This window comes from Lissotriton vulgaris, chromosome 1_1 (genome assembly GCF_964263255.1).
Source record: "Lissotriton vulgaris chromosome 1_1, aLisVul1.2, whole genome shotgun sequence".
Taxonomy (NCBI): Eukaryota; Metazoa; Chordata; class Amphibia; order Caudata; family Salamandridae; genus Lissotriton; species Lissotriton vulgaris.
Window position 1 is genome coordinate 145,844,302 of NC_141685.1, and position 18,374 is coordinate 145,862,675.

Genomic DNA, 18,374 nt, shown 5'->3' on the forward strand with positions numbered 1-18,374 from the left:
AGTATATGCCAGATTACACTGGTATAGATGGAACAGGTAACAAATGATGTTCTGAATGGAAGCATCTAGTGGATTGATGTTGTGGTTTGCGCAATAGATGACAAACCGCTTCCATTTAGCCGCATAACATGCTCTAGTAGTGGGCTTTCTTGCCTCCCGAATGATGTCCATGCAATTGGGAGGAAGGTTAAGGTAGCCAAACTCTAGGACCTCAGGAGCCAGATCGCCAGGTTGAGCTGTTGCGGATCTGGGTGCTGAATGTCGCCATGGCTCTGCGTCAGAAGGCGGGGTGTGAGATGAAGCCTTTGATGCGGTACCACGGAAAGTTCCAGAAACGTGGTGTACCATGGTTGGCGAGCCCACGTTGTAGCAACCAGGATGAGGGTCATCAAGTGCTGCCTGAGCTTGCGCGCCACCAGCGGTATCAGAGGTGCTGGGGGAAAAGCGTACGCAAATCTGCCTGACCAGTTCATCCATATCGCATTGCCCTGCGATTGCGGGTGTGGGAACCTGGCGGCGAAGCTTTGGCATTTTGCGTTCTCCCTTGTGGCGAACAGGTCTATCTCTGGATGACCCCACCTTTGGAAGTACGGTTGGAGTACTGATGGATGTATCTCCCACTCGTGCATTTGGTGGCTGTGCCTGCTGAGCAGGTCCGCCATCTGATTGTCCTTGCCTGGGAGATGTTCTGCCATGAGGAAAATGTTCCTCTGAATGGCCCACTTCCACATGCTCTGAGCCAGATGAGACAGCTGCGGAGAGTGTGTGCCCCCCTGTTTCTGAATGTAGTACATGGCCGTCATGTTGTCCGTCCGGATCAACACGACCTTGTTGCACAGATGAACTTTGAATGCCTTTAAGGCCATGAAGATCGCCATCAGTTTTAGTACATTGATGTGCATCCTCTTTTGCTGTAGTGTCCATAGTCCCTGCACTGTGTATTGGAGTACATGCGCTCCCCATCCCTGCAGAGAAGCGTCCGTTGTTAGGATGATCTGTGGCACAGGCTCTTGAAACGGTCGGCCCTTGCAAAGGTTTTGTGGATTCCACCAATGCAGAGAGTTGTATGCCCGACCGCTCACCAACACTAGGTCTTTTAACTGCCCGTGAGCCTGAGTCCACTGACGTGCTAAGCACTCCTGAAGCGGACGCATATGTAGTCTCGCGTGTGGGACTATGGAGATGCAGGAGGCCATCATGCCTATCAACTGCATGAACACTCTTGCTGGAAGCGAGTGTTGAGGTCTGAACCTTTGGATCAGCGACTGAATGCTGTCGACTCTCACTGAATTCGGCTGCGCAGTAGCCGCCAGAGTGTTTATAGTCGCACCCAGATACTGCCGTATGTGGGCGGGCTGGAGATGGGATTTTGGGTAATTCAGTGAGAACCCCAGATCGTGCAGAAGGTGAATGGTGTGGGACACGTGGTCGGCGCACTGCTGGGCCGACATCGCTTGAATGAGCCAGTCGTCCAAATAGGGGTAGACGTGGATGTTCTGACGTCTCAGATGCGCCGCCACCATTGCTAGGCACTTTGTGAAGATCCTGGGCGCTGTGGTGACCCCAAAAGGCAGAACCTTGAACTGGTAGTGCTGGTTTTGATGGTGAACCTGAGGTACTTTCTGTGTGAAGGATGCAGTGGAATGTGAAAGTACGCATCCTTGCGGTCCAGAGTTGCCAGGAAGTCCCCTTGCCGAAGCAGTGGGAGAACCTGCTGCAGCGTGAGCATATGGAAATGTTCTGACAGAATGTAAAAGTTGAGAGGTCTGTGGTCTAGGATGGGCCTGAGGAATCCGTCCTTCTTTGGAATCAGAAAGTACAGGGAGTAAACTCCTGTACCCCTTTCCTGCAGGGGCATGAGCTCTATTGCTCCTTTTTGCAGCATGACGTTGACTTCCTGCTGCAACAAGTGCAAGTGCTCGCCGGACATAGGACGGCTTTTTGGGGGTATGTTGGGTGGAGTGGACGTGAGCTCCAGACAATAACCATATTGGATAAGAGATCTGACCCACCTGTCCGTGGTGATGGACTTCCACACGGGCAGGAACTGCTGGAGTCTCCCCCGACCGGTGTTGCGTGGTCGGGGGGCAGTGACAAGGCGTCACTGTTTGCTGGCGGTGGAGGACCTGGAGCTGTTATTACCACGTCCTCTGCCTTTGACGTTGTAGCCACGGTATCCACCCCGACCCTTGCTCGTTTTAAAAAGTGTTCACAGTTCTGTATGGCTAAGTTGGCCACTAACAAAAAACAGAAGGTTACTCTAGAAAAGGAAACATTCTTGTGGTCAATAATATTCACATTTAGAATATCTCTGCTTTCTAACAACTTCAATGCCTCTATTTCAGGAAAAAGTTTGAGAATGAGTCCTCTGTATATCGGATCGGATTCGGCCTCAATTAACCAGATGAAATCCACTGTGTGCGATGAAGCGGTCTGCACCACATTGGCTTTCTTTACGGCATCTCTTTGGGGGATCCATAGAGGCACCCTATCACCATTATTAACCGCCTGTACCTTCGCATTGAACTCAATCTGCGTGTGAGACCCCACCTCTAGATTACCATCTGGTTCAACCCCCCGAGCTGAGGACCATGCTTGAAATATAGGGTCTCCACTTCACAGTATTTTTATCCTCCCCAAGGGATCATCCCCCTCACTAAGCTGAAGAGGATGAGGTACTAAAGGGGACTGCAGCGGAAGACTTGATGGCGCCACTACTGCTCCAGTGGCCCCTACTCTCCCATTAGGAGACAGAAGTACTGTAATGGGGTTCCTGGGTGCACCTTCCCCAATTAGCAGTTTAGAACCACCCTCCTCCGTATCAGTCTGAGCAACACTCTGGCTAGCTGGGATCTGTGGAAAATGTAACTTTGACATTTTTCGTTTAGGGAATCGTCTTATCCTTTTTTGTTTCTTCTTCCTATTTTCCACTTTGCAGTTTGTTGCAAGCCCTCCCCACTTCCCTGCTTTCATTCCCAAGTTCGCCAAAGAGTTCGGAGGTTGGGCATGTGGGGCAGATGGAGTTGGGGCCTCCCCCTCTGTCCCTCCCCCACCTTTTTGCCCAACGTAACCCTCGATTTTCTTTGCTTCCTCAGTGGCTCCACCGGCCCCCCTTTTCCCCTTCATGAACAAAGGATAAAGCTTTAGTGGGACATGTCCCAAAGGAAGGCCTACTGCAGCTTCCTCAAAGAGTGAGCTTAAACAAAGCTCTTAATTCTCAAGATTACAGGAAGATTCAATTGGGGACAATGAGAAGAGAGTTGTACCTGCTTGAACAGACACATCTCTCTGCTCTACACGGGGAACAAGTAAAAGGGGACTAACATCAGTTTGTTCATCCAATCGCACGGGTATAATAGAGGGGGGTATAATGGTGCCAAATGTATTTACTTTTTGTACTTCAAACAACATTACGGAGATCATTTCCAACATATGATCTGAACTAAAAACAGATTGGAGTATTAATTGCCACTTTACAATACAATTTTAATGATTATGTAATGTACTATTGTTTAAGTTTTTCATGTAATAATTTTTGTATGAGATGAAAATGTGTCTAATTGTTGTATGAACTCATTTTTGTATTAACTTATGTTTATTTTAACTTGTGAAATCGATTAAAAGTGATATGTATATTTTTTATAATTGTTAGAATTTCTTCTTTGCAACTACCCTCACCATTGTCTTCTTACGTACATGCACACAATTGTTTTTCCCTGAAGCACAAATTATCAAACCTAATCAGGGGGTCCTTGGTACTTACAATATATCTAAAAACAGATTTCTCCAATAAAGATAAAATAGAACTTAAAAGTCTTTCAATGCAGACAAAGTATTCCGAAAACACACCATCCCTCTCATTACCCAGCTTTGGTTGTGAGCAAGGCAAAAATACATCATGAACATCATGAGCATCATAGACGGACTCCACAGAATTACCATTCAGGGGACTTGTACTACAATATAATAGGAGCAAAGAGAGACGCCTGAGGGGGGAGTTTACAATGCAAGTGTTCTTCTCCTTCGGACTGCTCATTGGATACCCGTTCTTCACAGGGCTCTTCACAGGGTGTACGTTGATGGCTCCCCACCCCCTTATTTGAGCTTCAATGTCTGGGAGAGTAAAGTCTTCCCTTAAATTGGGTTTTTCACAAAATCAAGCCTTTTCCACCATTAGAACAATATCCTTCCCGGCATCCTCCCGAATTCCTCCAACACACCCAAGCGCACCCTCTTCACTGATCCCCTTGCCAATGTTCCCCTCCATAGGGGCAACATATGCACCCGCGGTCTTACTGGATGATTTTTTCCTGCTCAATGAAGTGGAATGCTGATTCTTCTGGTTAAGAGGATGAACCGAGCTCATGACTATGTGCAAAGCAATGTCCAATGCAACAGGTATACCAACAGTAGGAAACTCCATTTCTGATCTATTCGAAGGGATATATAGGCCATATTGTGACTGTTGGGAATGTTAGATTGAATGATTACCAAATGGGCCAGGGCCCAAATTTGTCCTTGAAGATATGTCCGGTAAGGCAGGCTTAACAGCCACCCCAGCATGTACACGTTGTGGGTTGGAACTGGCTGACTTTTACCATATGGTGTGGACGTGTCCGCATCTTACCCCAAACTGGGAAGCATTGGAATCTGAGCTTACGGGAATCCTGGGTTGGGAGGTGCCACACAAGCCCCTGAATCTACTCCTGGGTGTTATGGACGGCCTAGACGGATCAAGGGCAGACAAGCTCCTCCTGGGTACTGCCATCATGGTAGCCAAACGGGATATCGCTAAGAACACTATCACTACACCTTGACCAACTCATAAGATCTGAACATACATTGTGCAGATGTGACGGTTTGTTATTCGTCCCTGAGACGAAGCAGCTATCAATAGATCATGAACAAGGGCGGCCTGACTAAGGTCTCGGCCTGGGAACAAGAATGCTTTTTGCTATAAATAAACAAGCATTTCTGGGTTGGGGCAGAGGAGCACTTGCTGTCATTGCAAGGTCACTCCATGCCAAAACCTTAACCCAGCTGCTTGCCAATCACTCTGCAAGGAGGAATGTCCAACCTGTGAGCAAGACAGGTGTCAGGTAGCACCTGTAGCAGACAATGGGATAGAGGATAAGGAGTGCCATGCCATACCTTCATATATTTCTCCCCTCCTGTATTCCAGTCCCCTTTTACCAGTTGGCTGCTTTGCTGTTAGCAAGAAGTGGAGAGGGGAATCGGAAGGCGGACACTTTAAGCCAGAGCTGAGGACGGATGTCAGAGGATACATGCTTCAAGAAGGCTGAAGCGCGTCGGGTTGGTCAGTAGTTGGTCCAGCTACACGCAGCACGGGAACGTGAGGCGGAGAAACTACAAGTGTGGGGAGTGAGGCCATATAGCCAGGACCTGTCCCCAAAAGAAGTCGACGGATAACCAGTGGATGTCAGTGGTATACCCAAAACCATCCTATATACAGATGAAATGGGTTCTGGCTTCTACGCAAGTCTTACACTCAATGGAAAAAACGTGACAGCCTTATTGGATTCGGGTTGTTTGCAGTCCGTCGTACACAGCACACTAGTGAAAGACTTTCAGATCTACCCAGAGAAAAAGACACCCATATGCTGCATTCATGGAGACATCAGAACATATCCAATAGCCAAAATCCCCATCAAGTTACCCAATGTCAGTACTCTACTGGTTAGGGTGTGATTATTGGACAACCTACGCAAACAACTCATTTTGGGCACAGACAATCCACAATTTAGCTCAAAAACACACTGAGGGAGACTTCTACACCCCCCTGTAAGCTGCTCACACAAGCCCCCTGGCTTTCGGGCCAGTCATTTCAGTATGCTCAATTCAAAGACCCCGCCTGCCAGAATGCCTGGCAACAAGCGAAGAACCCAGTGATACCGTCCTCTTTTCCCTCATTCATCATCAAAAACAATTTACTACCATATAGGAAAATAAGACGTTACCCCACAGTTAGAGGTTCCCCAGAGATTTCACGATCAAATATAATTTTTTGCCCATTCACACCTTCTAGCAGGTCAAAGTGGGCCTGCAAAAATAACCCAGACTGTGCTGAGATATTTTTATTGGCCAGGGATATTCGCTAATGTTAATAAATACTGCAGGGAGTGTGAAATATGTCAGAAGAAGAACCCTTATAAACTCCCTCTACCAAGAACCCCTTACAACCTCTACCAATCATCAATAACCCTTTTGAGTAGATAAGTATGGATTTAATGGGTCCTCTCCCAAAATCAAAAAAAGGATATATCTATATACTGGTTATTGTCGATTACACAGCTCGATACCCAGAAGGATTTCCCCTATGAACACCAAGCACAAAAATTATCATTGAAAAGTTACTAGAAAGGTTTTCGAGGGTAAGATTTCCCCGAGAGATTTTGACAGACCAGGGAAACCCCTTTGTTTCTCGCTTAATGAAACAAGTCTGTAAAACGCTGAATATTACCCAAATAAGAACTGCCTATTACCCTCAGACAGATGGTCTGTGGGAGCGATATAATGCCACCTTAAAGCAAACCATGAAGAAAATGCTAACCACTGAAGGGAAAGAATGGGACATGTTGTTGCCCCTCACCCTCTTTGTTATTAGAAGCCAGGTTTAGAGAAGCTTTGAACATCTTTACAGGAGACAGCCACAAACCTTGCTAGAAATGACAAGAGAAGCGTGGGAACAAGAGAAACAAGAAGACACGCGAAACCTTCTAGAATACACCCAAAGCCTAAGAAACAGCATACAGAAACTGTGAGATTTTGCTTACGACAACCTAAAAAAAGCTCAAAGAAGTCATACTCCTACCTTCCTCCATACCCCATTAACGGGCAGAATGGAAGGGACCATTTGAAGTTATTGAAAGGATAGGCCTCACTACTTACCGGTTATGCCTTTCCTCAACTAAAACCCAGATATACCACATAAATCTGCTAAGGAAATGGTTGGGACCCCTCCCCAAAAACACCCATTACATGTTGTCTGACTCAAAGCCAATTCATTCAACAGTGACTCAATTGCCCATAAACAAACATCTAACAGAGGAACAAAAATTGTCTCTTCAGGCCCACTTAGAGTCCTTCTCCTCTATTTTTTCCGACCTCCCGGAAAAAACAACAATAGTCGAGCATGCAATTGTTACCCCACCAAACAAAGTAATAAAACAACGCCCCTACAGAATACCAACCGATAGGCGGGACGCAGTTGCTGCCGAAATAGAGAGCATGTTACAACTAGGAGTCATAAAACCTTCCAGCAGTAACTGGTCGTCCCCCATTGTCATAGTTCAGAAACTGGATGGTTCCATTCGTTTTTGTATAGACTTCGGAGCAGTCAATGCCGTCTCGGAATTTGACTCATACCCATTACCAAGAGTCTATGGGTCACATGCATCATTTCAAATTGCATTCGCAAATGGTGCGATTCACAAAAATCGGCCGTTTGCGAATGTAATTTGAATTTTTGGGATGCATTATAATTTTTGTTATATTCGCAATTTAAGAAATTGCAAAATTGCAATTACTTAAACTGCGATTGCATTTAAGGAATCTCAAATTGAGGTTCCTTAACACCTTGGCTGCTAGGGGTTTTCCCGCTGGGTGCTGCCATTCACTAAATTCCACTTTACATGACAAAGCCAGCTCGTCATAAGCACAGGGCAGGTAAAGCCCATGACGAGCTGGCTTTGTCATCAGCACTGAAGGGGTTAAATGCAATGCATGAAACTTTAAAAAATAGCGAATTCGCACTTAGGGGGAGCAAATTACCATGAGGTTGAATCTCATGGTAATTTGCGAAAACTGAAAAATGCACTTTTGTGCACTTTTCAAAGTTTCATGTTGAGCACACACATGTCCTTAGGGCATGTGTGTGTACAACATATATGCACAGATGATTGATTTCAGGGGTGCAACAGGGTGTCCTTTGGACACCCCTGCACCCTTGAAATCGCATTCTCAATTTGCGATTCGCTAATTGCTAATCGCAAATTGAGAATGTCTTCCCATTCATTCCTATGGGCATCTAGGCCCATAGGAATGAATGGGGAGCTATTCCTTAATTGCGATTCGTAATTTGCGAGTCACAATTAAGGAATTTTAAGAAATCGCAATTTATTTAGTAATTTCTTCATGCATAGCCATTTGTGATTTCTTATTAGCGATTCCTTATTTTTCTCTAAAAAGGAATCGCAAATGGCAATGTTGATCCATGTGGCCCTATGAGCTAATCGAGAAATTAGGCAAAGCCCGATATAAAACCACACTTGATCTTACAAAAGGCTATTGGCAGGTACCACTTAAACAGGAAGACCAAGAAAAAAACGCCTTTCGCACCCCTAATGGGTTATACGAGTTGACTGTACTGCCTATTCAGTTACATCGAGCACCAGCGATGTTCTAAAGATTTATGAACAAAGTTCTTTCCCAACAGCAAGAGTACTCCTTAGCCTACATAGACAATATCCTAATATTTAGCCCTAACTGGGAACAACATCTCGTCCATTGTGGGAAGGTATTCCAAGCACTTGGGACTGAAGAGCTCCACATGAACTTCAAAAAGTCCAGGATAGGCTTCACCAAAGTCAAATATTTGGGCTATCTATTGGGGGATGGGGCTATCGCTCCCCAGCAAGACAAAGTGAGAGCAGTCTTAGACACCCCCTTCCCTACCACCAAAAAAGGTATTAGATCCCTTTTGGTCTTACTAGGCTACCACCGCCTGATTATATCCAATTATTCTGAAATAGCAGCACCACTAACCGACCTACTGAAGAAAGAGAAAAGGAACAAAGACCTGGTAAATCCCCCACAAGCAGACATAAAGGCATTCCACGAGCTCATGCGAGCCTTAACGTCCAGCCCTATCCTCATTTTACACAACTTGAGGGAACCCTTTATCCTACAAAACAGATGCCTCAGAAGTAGGTCTGCGGGCTATTCTTTCCCCAACACACAAAAGAAGGCCTTAAGTGCCTGGTCCTCTTTATCAACCGTAAATTATTTCCACTGGAAATATTCTACGGTTGAGAAAGAGTGCTTAGCTATAAAATGGAGAAGTTACACTATTATCTGGATGGATCTCCTTTTGTCCTGTATACTGATCATGCCCCCCCTCTTGTGGATGAGTCATAACAAAGGGAATAATCCAAGTGTCCTCAGGTGGTTAAAAATAAAAATAAATAAATCTGTATTTGTAAAGCACGAACTACTCACCCTTACGGGTCTCGAGGCGATGGGGGCCGTCGTGGAAATTAACTGAGCTATTGTCCAGAGTCACATGGTGCTGAGCTGATCTGCCACCGGAGCCCGGGATGGATCTGTGAACTCTGTGCTCCGAAGTCAGTTGACCTGGCCGCTGCACCACATCTCTTCACCATTCTACGAGATGGCATTGACTACTCATTTGAGGTCCGTCATAGAAAAGGGTCTGATAACGGCAATGCTGGCTTTCTTTCACGCATCCCTCATTTCCACAAACAGGAAATGTCTGGGGGTGGGGTGTGTCAGGTAGCCCCTGTGGTAGACGATGGGATAGAGGATAAGGAGTGCCATGCCATCCCTTCATATATTTCTCCCCTCCTATATTCACAGTCCCCTTTTACCAGTTGACCGCTTTGCTGTCATCAAGAAGTGGAGAGAGGGGCGTCGGCAGGCGGCCCCTTTAAGCCGGAGCAGAGGACGGACATCAGAGGATACACGCTTGAAGAAGGCGGGGCGGAGAGCGCGTCAGGTTGGTCAGTAGTTGGTCCAGCTACACACAGCGAGGCGGAGAAACCAGCGGGGGAAGACCGGAAATACGGAGAAGGCCTAACAGTGTTCCAAGAGAGAAAACCGGAGCCCAGGGAAGCTCACAGCTTGTCAGCGAGCGGAACGTCCCAAACCTGGCAGAGGAGGGAAAGCCGAAACGGAAGGAGACCAGAGTTCACTGAAGGACACGGAGTCACCATGCCATTGCCCCGGAGGGACGTGGCTCTTCCAGGTGCGTGGGCGTCTACGGGGTTTTTGGAAAGGGGCTGAGTCAAAGAGGGACAGGAGGGGAGGCTGAGAGGTGAAAGGGACCCAGGGAAAAGGAAATAAGTGAGACGTAAAAGAAAGGCAAGAGCAGTAATCATCGGCTACTCTTTTTCTTTTGGTTGCTCCAACCTCTACCCACTCCCTTCATATATATGCATAGCTATAAGTTATCCCTCACATCCTCCCTTGATTAAACCATAAAGTAAAAACACTTACCTGAGTCTTTTCCTTCTGTCCGAGAGACGACAGCGGCCGAGGCTCACCTAAGGGACTGAAGTGGAAGACCCTGTGGAAAAGAAGAATATAACAGAGACAATCAATCATTGTGATTTCCTGTAATACTAATAAAAAGTGCATACCAAGAAATTATTTCATGCAGTGTGCTCCTTCTTGACCGACTCTTCTACAACGGGGAGCTACATACTTTCCCTCCAGGGAATGGGAGACAGACACACAAGGACCAACAGATACACACACGGGAAAGCATAGTAGGAAAATGCTACATACAGTTCTTCTATGCTTGCATATGTACATTGTTTTAGAAAGATGGTGGAACTATTGATTTTGTTCAATGTGCCTATTTTGTTAATTACTTTTATCCGCTTCTATTATCATTGCAGCACATAAATTCAATACAAGAATTACAAAGGTTCAATAAATAATGAAAATGCTAATGTTATATTATTTTAATTTGATATTACACAAGAATTACCCCTAAGCAGAAACTACTTTAAGGAGAAATTTAGGATTAGTACGTAGTACCACTCTATCTTTGTGAAGTTGAAAGAAAGGCTCTTGTATAGGTAATGCCTGAAGTTCCTCAACTCTCCTTAGTGAGGTTATCGTTATGGGGAAAGCAACTTTCCATGATAGGAATTGTAACTGACATTTGTGCATTGGTTTTAAAAGGCGGGCCCATTAGCCTTGTAAGGACTATGTTTAAGTTCCACTCTAGAGTAGGGGCCACACTTGGTGGTATAACCCTTTCTAATCCTTCCATCAAGACTTTAATCACCGGTTCTCTGAAGAGAGATAGGTGTTGTCTATTTTGCAAGTATGCAGCTACGACTCCCAGGTGTAAACAAATGGATGTGTAAGTGAATCCACATTGCTGTAAATGCGACAGATAACAAATTATGTTCTGCACAAACGCATCAAGATGATTGATATTTGTTTTTGTTACAATAGGAAACAAAACGTTTCCATTTGCTGCATAACATGCTCTAGCAGTAGGCTTTCTAGCTTCCTTGAGAATATTCATACAGTCTGGTGGTAGTTGTGAATAACCAAACTCTATGACTTCAGGAGCCAAATCGCTAGGTTGAGTTCTCTGGGAATTGGATGTCTGATTTCTCCATGGCTCTGAGTGAGGAGACAAGATGTGAGATGTAGCTTTTTATGTTTATTAGCATTTTCATAGGTTCAAAGCACATTACAAAATCAATCATCATAACACGGCAGACCAGGCACGTCGGTCCATCATTCAGACACCACATATCAAGGCATATTATAAGCACGAAGGCACACTGACCGTGTTTCATAAGCAAGGGGTGTGTGCTCATGGCTGACCGGTGCATGGAGGGTCTAGCCCGGTAGTCTACAGGTTAGTTCATGACTGTCTTTTGATTTAGTCCTGCACAGTAACATGTTCACAGGGTGGATCCCTCCAGTATGGACCTGCACAGAGAAATGACATTTATCTAGCAACTGTAGAAAAGTAAACAGCAACGGCAAAAACCACAGGCAATTGTGTATGCTGATCCTCTTCCCACCCCCTCTCAGCCCCCCCTCCCCCAGCACACGCACCCGCCGCCCGCAAACGGGCACGCATCGCAAGCCTGTATGCCCAGAGGCTGACGGGCAGCATGACAGATTAACTGGACAGAAGAACAGCCCGCGATACGCTCCAACCCCCAATAGCGTCCACCTAAGTCACTGCGGCATCTCAATCACCAGCCCCCCCGGCAGCTGTAAGGCATTGAGCATGCGTTCCCATTGGTCCGCCACAGGTACTTTTTGGAGCCCTGTCGTCTCCTCCCTCCGTATGGCCACCCATTCCGCCCGGGCCCAGGCCTGAAGGGAAGAGACCCACGCCTGCGCCACAGGCGGTTCGCGCGCCTTCCACCGCCTCTTGAGGAGACGCTTCGCCACCACCAGTCCCAAGTCTAAGAACAGGGAAGATGCCTTATCTTAGGAGAGTCTCTTGAAGTGATGCAAAATATACTCGGGCCAATTAAAGGGAATGTTGCGGCCTGTGCATACCCTAAGCATCACACGGATCGCATTCCAGTAAGCACCCAATCTTGGGCAGCTCCATAAGAGATGGAGAAGTCTCACGTCCAGTTCATCGCATCTGGGGCAGGACGCATCAGAACGGTGGAAATACCTATTGATGAGGCTCGGTGTAAGGTAGGCCCTGTGAACGATGAAGAGTTGTATCTGGCGAAAGCGCATATTTCGGGGGATGCGGACCGGGCTTTTAAGGATTTTTTCCCACTCCTTGTCAGCACGCGCCTGTCCCATGTCTTGCTCCCATTTGGCTCTGAGCGGGGTCAAGCTGGCCGCTGTGTGCACCCCAAGCGACTCAGCGAACCAACAGATCTGATGCCTGCCCCTCCCCATTACATGAAGATACTGCATGGTTAAATGCTGCTCAGGCTGCGTCGCCAAGTCTCCCCATCTAGCTGTCATCTTTGCCACAAGGGATCGATGCAATAGGAACCCCCCAGGAGGTAGTCCGTCCTCAGACACCAGCGTCTCATAGGCCACTAGCGCTCCGTCTATGAAAAGGTCGCCTAATGTTTGGACATCCGCCTCCCCCCACTGCTCCAGCAGGGGGCTCGTGAGAACCCCCTCGCCCCGGGAGAGTACTCCAAGGGTATAGCTGGCACGTATGGGAGCACCGTTTGTGTGAGGAACAGGGCTCTACGAAAGCACCTATACCCCACTGCCAGCAGTGGCGGGGTGGGCCTCTCAGGCGCCGCCAACGGGTGGAAGAGCCTGGCGACGCGACCCAAAGAGTACGGCGGCTCAGTCGTAGCAGTGTCCTCCCTACCCCTATCTGCCAGCCAGCGGGCGATCCATTGAAGCTGCTCAGCCAGATAGTAATGCTCAAAGCAAGGGGCAGCTAGCCCTCCTCTATCCGTTGGCAGATGTGAGATGTAGCTTTTGATTTGGAACCACTGAGATTTCTAAGGCTGAGAGTACCAAGGTTGACGAGAACATGTGGGGGCTATTAAGATCAGTGAGGGACATTTGTCTGAGCTTCCGAACTATAAATGGAATTAGCAGGAGAGGCGGAAAAGCGTAAGCAAATATCCCTGACCAAATCGTCCATAGGGCATTGCCCTTGGATGCTGGGTGTGGTAACCTGGTTGCAGAGTTTGGGGAATTTTGCGTTGTGCACTGTGGCAAACAGATCTATCTCTGGAAAACCTCATTTTTGAAAGTAGGGAAGAAGAACTTGGGGATGAAGTTTCCACTTGTGTACTTGCTGCCTGTGTCTGCTGAGCAGGTCTACAATCTGATGGTCTTCTGCTGGGAGGTGTTCTGCTAGGAGATAGATTTTTTGGTGAATCGCCCAATCCCAAATGCTTTGTGCAAGGCACGACAGCTGGAAAGAGTGAGTCCCTCCCTGTTTCTGTAGGTAGTACATTGCTGTCATGTTGTCAGTGTGAACTAAGACAGTCTTGCCTACAAGTTGGGTGAGAAAAGCTAAGGAACACTGCTAGAAGTTCCAGGTAGTTGATGTGGAGACGTTTGTGCTTGTCCGACCGCAGCCCCTGGACTTTGTAACGTAGAAGATGGGCACCCCAACCGGTTAACGATGTGTCTGTGGAATCGGGTCTATGAAAGGCTGCCCTTTTGCTAAGTTTTGAGGGTTCCACCACTGCAGCGAGCGATGGTTGCGGCGGTCTACCGACACTAGATCGGTTAATAGACCCTGGGCCAGATGTATGACCCTTTCATTTTGCGCCTCGCAATTTGCGACTCATTGTGAGTCACAAATTGCGAGGCGCTAAATGAAATGTACAGTAGTTGTTATTACACTGATTTGCAATTCCCAACGGGCTCGCAAATTGCGAGGCTCATTAATATTATTGAGCCTCTTGCAATTTACAAGCCCATTGGGAATGCCAGCCCTACCAGGGATGGTGGCCTGCTGGGCTCAGCAGACCACCATGTCTGGGACTGCTTTTTAATAAATTTGATGACTTCACTGTCATCAATGAAGTCATCAGTGATGTGATCAGTGATGTCATTTGAGTTGTAAAAGGTTCTGGTGGAACTTACTTTCGTGGAGTGCGTCTTTAAAGCTGGGAGGCTCTTTTTTGGAATATATATATATATATATATATATATATATATATATATATATATATATATATATATATATATATATCACGCTCCAAATCCACTTCTGCTGCGAGCACTCTTGAGGACGGGTGCAGCAAATGTGGAAGTGGGCCCACATACAATATTCACGCTCCTGTTCCAATGAAGAAACACTGCACACGCGGGAACCCCTTTCAAAGCTTCTTTATTGCAAGGACGCGTTTCGGCGAAGATGCCTTTCCCAGCTTGCTTAAAGAAAACGCCCTCCAACCAGTTAATGTATATAACCAGGTAGGTTGATGTGCATTGGTTGTGGCGACTCGACATGGAAGAGAGACTAGCATGTTCCACGGAGCATAGTCTTAATCCCATGTTGATGCATTATGGGAAATGTGGTCTGCGGGTTTGGCGAATGTTCATACCAATGATATGCATCCTGTTGAATACAGGCACCCTAACAGACCTTGGAGAGGGGCTCATCTACAACGCTCTCCGGTTCGTGGCACAAGGTCTGTTAGGGTGGAACACGCTAGTCTCTCTTCCATGTCGAGCTGCCACAACCAATGCCCATCAACCTACCTGGTTATATACATTAACTGGTTGGAGGGCCTACTACCCCTGTAACCTACTATCCCTTTAGTACCCCTCTACCTCTCTTCTACCCCTCTACCTCTTCTACCCCTCTACCTCTATTCTACCTCTCTTCTACCACTCTATCTCTCTTCTATCCCTCTACCTCTCTTCTACCCCTCTACATTTCTTCTATCCCTCAACAGCTCTTCTACTTTTCTACCCCTCTACCACCTTTCTTCCCTTCTACTACCCCTCTTCCAAACTTCTACCCCTCTACTATCCTTCTACCTCTCTACCATCCCTCTTCTACCCCTCTACCACTCCTCTTTTACCCCTCTACTTCTCTTTTACCCCTCTACTTCTCTTCTACCCCTCTTCTACCACACTACTAAATTAGCGTCGGGGCTCCCGCGGCGCAGGACAAGGGCGGGCCCGTCAAAGGCCGGAGGAGGCCGGGTAGCGCCACCCCCCTTGAGTCTGAAAACAGGACACCTCCCATAGGGACGGACGCTAGACCCAGAGTGGCAGTAAGTAAACGGCCGGATACACATTGTGGACACGTCCTCCAGTGAATGAGTGGAAGTCATAGATGATTACATCAGTTTTAGCAGTTAGGGAGGCAGCGCCTTGTGCTTTGTGGACTCTATTTAATTTTTAGTGCCTTTCGGATTGTATGTAACGTAGGACCTGACCATAGTTCTATAGCACATCTGTGCTGTAACCGGTGGGAGTATCGAACACCACTCAGTATGAGTAAGCGGAAGGTGATTCCTGGGGTAGGGGCGGGGTTAAGGGGACCCTTGATGCATTTCTTCAAAGAGCAGAATCACTATTAGTCCACGAAATTCAGCTCACAGAAAAAAGATTGTTGCTAGATACACTGCTCGAACATAAGCGATCATCAATGGGCCCCATAGCAAGGTCTAAAACACCAAGTAAAAGTATGTTATGTTATGTTATGTTATGTTATCCAGATTTATTGAGCGCACAGATGCCCCAGCAAAGGGGCGTCCAGGCGCTAGAACAGAACAGAGATCCGGACAGGTAGTCTAACAGGAACACAACACAACAGCACTTAGGAGCTAGGGGGAAAAGAAAGGTTTTAACGGCCTTCCTGAAAGAGAAGAGCCCATCAATAGCACGTATGTGGGCAGGAAGGGAATTCCATAGCTTGGCGGCAAGAGCTCTAAAAGAGCGGCCGCCAGTCCTGGATCTCTTAAAGCGAGGCACTATGGCTAGGTGGAGACCAAAGGACCTCAGAGAGCGTGCTGGAACGTAGGGGGAAATGAGATGCTCCAGAATCTGAGGGGATGAGGCCACCAGTTATCGCCCCATAAGTGAGTTTGTTTCCCCACAATGAGCACCTCGGTTTTCTTGGCGTTCAATTGCAGGAAATTGTCATTCATCCAGCGAGCCACGGATATAAGTCCTTTACGGAACTTAGCAGCCTCAAGATCGGAAAGCCCCACTAATGGCGACCGCCAGCTGAGTGTCGTCTGCGTAGGACACCATGGATAGGTTCCCACGCATGGCGACAGCAGCTAGCGGCTGCACATAAAGGTTGAATAAAGTGGGGCTGAGAGCCGATCCCTGCGGGACTCCCTGGGCGATCGCATGCGGTTTAGATTCAAAAGGAGGGGGGTGACCCTAAAGGAGCGATCAGATAAAAAGGATCTGAACCACTCAAGAGCCAGATTGTCCACCCTGGCTCCAACCAGACATTGGAGTAAAATGTCGTGGGAGACAGTGTCAAAAGCGGCACTGAGATCAAGAAGAACCAGTGCCGCCGTATGACCAGAATCCACCAACATGCGAAGATGTTCAGCCATATACAGGAGCGCAGTCTCGGTGCTGTGACCGGGCCTAAAGCCATTCTGCGAGGGATCTAGCATATTCGCAGAATGGAGATGGTTGACTAAGATGGTGTTGACATGGGCCTCGGTCAGTTTGGCAGCCCACGGGAGGAGAGAAATGGGACGATAATTCTCAGATTTTCGAGGATCTAGAGCAGGTTTTTTTTAAAATAGGAATTACCTGAGCCTGTTTCCAGGCACAAGGAACAGAGCCTGAGGACAGGGACAGATTAATAAGCTTGCAAAGCGGGGGAAGACAAAGAGAGGCAGATTCTCTAAATTGAGCGGGCCGCACTGGATCTTTAGGGGAGCCCGACTTCACTCTAGTTACAAGTTTATTAAAATCCTCCGTAGTAAGCTCCGCAAGATGCGATAGCGTGATGGTAGTTTTAGAGGTGGCTATGGTATTCTGTCGAGATCCTGTAGGGCTAGGGAAAGCTCGATAGATACCTTCCACCTTACTAATAAAAAAGGCAGCTAAGTCCTCACAATGGGAGGAGGAGCAAATCTCAGCGGCAGAAGTTCTACAAGTAGTAAGCTCTTTAAGTGCCTTAAAGATGAGTTTAGCTGGGTTGGTGCTGGCACTGAACTCATGAGAAAAGTAGAAGGCCCGGGCCCTACAAATAGCTCTGTGATACTTCTTGATGGTGGCGAGGTACAGAGTTTTCCTGACCGGGTCGTATGACTTACGTCAGGCTCTTTCGGCTTGTTTGCAAGATTTTTTTAGCAGCCGAAGAGAGTCGTCATACCATGGACTAAGATGAGAGCGCCGTTGTTTAGTCTGAGTAGCAGGAATAAGCTTGTCCAACACATTAGTCAGCCAGTTGCAATAGAGATCGTAACCTGACTCAACGTCAGTGAAAGGGCCCAAGGGAACAGAGCCCAAAAGCTGATGAAAATCGCTTAGTTTCAGTTTATTCCAGGGGCGACTGAGAATGGCAGAAGTGGGGGCAACTATAGGAGGACCGTTGAGCAAAAGATGACATTTAGGGAGTGGTCTGTCCAGGCCATAGGCCTAGGGGAAAGGACTTTGACCGATGTAAGGGAAGTAAAGAAAGGGTCCAAAATGTGACCACCAACATGAGTGTTATGTTCAACTAATTGAAAAAGTTGGAGGGCCTCCAAGTCGGCACGAGTACTACTGGCCGCCGAGGGACAAGGGGAGTCAAAATGGAGATTAAGATCCCCAACTATGATAAAATTGGCAGTTTTGAGGGCCAGAGAACTGACTGTGTCGGGAAGGGCGGCCCTAAAGGCAGTGTCGGGGCCCGGGGGCCGGTAAATAAGTAGGCCCGAGAAGGCAAAATGCGGATTAACAGAGACCGAGAAGTAAGCACTTTCGCATCCCGCAATATCCATGGCCTTCCAGGTGCAAGAATAGCTGGTTTTAATAGCTGCTGCAATGCCACCACCTCTAGAGTCACGGTTAAGGGTGTAAATCGTATACTCCGGAGGGAGTGCTAAGTTAATGGCAACCGAGGCGTCATTATCGAGCCAAGTTTCAGACATGAAAAAAATATCAGGAGACTCATCAAGTAAATCACGAATGTCAAGATGGTGCTTCATTAAGATGGT

At 47.2% G+C, this 18,374-nt stretch overlaps 1 protein-coding gene across 2 annotated transcripts in view; it reads right to left on the reverse strand.

Annotated features, from left to right (window-relative positions):
- Positions 1 to 18,374, reverse strand: part of LOC147737854 (uncharacterized) — a 94,062-nt gene that overhangs the window by 47,157 nt on the left and 28,531 nt on the right. Inside the window, exons 3-4 of one of the 2 annotated variants that reach the window (XR_015303465.1) lie at positions 11,570 to 11,715; positions 10,255 to 10,324 (exon numbers count right to left, since the gene is read on the reverse strand). The gene's annotated coding sequence lies outside the window, so the exon portion shown is untranslated. The remainder of the gene's footprint in view (positions 1 to 10,254; positions 10,325 to 11,569; positions 11,716 to 18,374) is intronic. The other variant, XM_086947816.1, reaches the window with a different exon arrangement.